Source organism: Octodon degus, unplaced genomic scaffold, assembly GCF_000260255.1.
Source record: "Octodon degus isolate 3935 unplaced genomic scaffold, OctDeg1.0 scaffold00072, whole genome shotgun sequence".
Lineage (NCBI taxonomy): Eukaryota > Metazoa > Chordata > Mammalia > Rodentia > Octodontidae > Octodon > Octodon degus.
This window is the reverse complement of record NW_004524648.1, coordinates 8,636,424-8,637,992: the sequence shown is the minus strand read 5'-3', so window position 1 is coordinate 8,637,992 and position 1,569 is coordinate 8,636,424.

The following is a 1,569-nucleotide window of genomic DNA, read 5'->3' as shown; positions in this document are numbered from 1 at the left end:
AAGGAAAATGTGAAGCCAAAGACAGCAAGCAAGTCAATAATGGCTTGAGCTGTTCTAAGTAATGAGTTCAAGATTTTATAAACCCCAGCCCCCATATACATACAATCTAGACAAATAGCATTCACTTGGGACAAATGTTAGGAACCCTCTTCTTATGCTTTAAAAAAAAAAAAAAAGAAAAAAAAAATCAGGGCTGGCCAAATAGCTCAGTGGATTAAAGTGGCTGCTTAGGAAGACACAGGAGCCAGGAGTTCGATCCCTGGGCCTACCAGTGATGGCTCCAGCCCCGCCTCCGGGGCACACTGAGAACGGGTGTGGTGGCACACGCCTATAACCCCAGCACTTGGGAGGGTGTAAATGGGAGGACCACTACGAGTCCAATCTACGCAGTGAGACCCTATAGATCCTGTCCTAAAATTAAAAAAAATAATAATAATAATAATAATGCTTCAGAAAGGATCTTTGAAGACTCAAGAGTGTAATTATATAACAAGTTATACTGGGCATGCTGGTACACACCTAACCCAAATACTATAGGTTTGGGGGACCTGATTCAGGATTACAAATTTCAGCATCCCGTGGATAAAGCGCAATTGAGTAGAACTGAGGTCTTAGGTTAAATCCCAAGTATTGCAAGCAGAACAAAATCTGTTTTATTTTGTTTTTAAAGATAGGGTCTCACTATGCAGTCAGGCTGGCCTTCAATTCAGCTGTCCTCTTGCTTCTCCCCACTGCTAGGATTACAGGCATGCACCTACCCATAACTAACACAAATATTTTTTTTTTTTTCTTTTTTGGTGGAACCAGGGATTGAACTCAGGCCCTTGTGTTTGCCAGGCAAGGGCTTCTTCTGAGCCATCCCCTCAGCCTAACACAAACATTTCTGAGGAAAAAAACTGTCCTACAATTAGGAAGATAGGGCACAAAAACGAAGGTATTTCCAACTTGCAAAATGACCACGGAAAATGAAGATCTGAGGAATTAAGAGCTTCAAGAACATTCATCTAGTCTTCATGATGATTTGAATTTCAATTTGACCTGACTCAACACCAGGCAGTCAGGTCTAAGGTTTTCAAATCCCACTGTCACATGGTGAGGATTAGCCATGAAATAGCAGTGATACAGACTAGGTACCATCAGAGTCCAAATACCACACTTGTCTACCGTAAGTATAGCAGTACAATAGAAAAAGGATTTCAAATTTCTAGTAAAAATGTGTTGCTGGAGCTCAAGCAGTGCAATCAGTGTGCGGCACTTACACATAAATGTTGCCAATAACGAACTAGTAGTCTTTTACACAATGGTCTTAAAATGACACTTTTTTTGTGGAACCAGGGACAATGCTGAGGCCCTTGTGCTTCCCAGGCAAGTGCTTATTATACCAAGCCATCTCCCCAGCCCCTACCTTTTCTTTTTGAGACAGCGTTTCTTTATGCAGTTCAGGCTGGCCTTGAATTCACTTTGTAGCCCTGGCTTATCTTAACTCACATGGATTTTCCTACCCCAACCTCCAGAGCACTGGGATTACAGCAGTGTACCAGTACACCCCACCTTTTTTTGAAACTACAT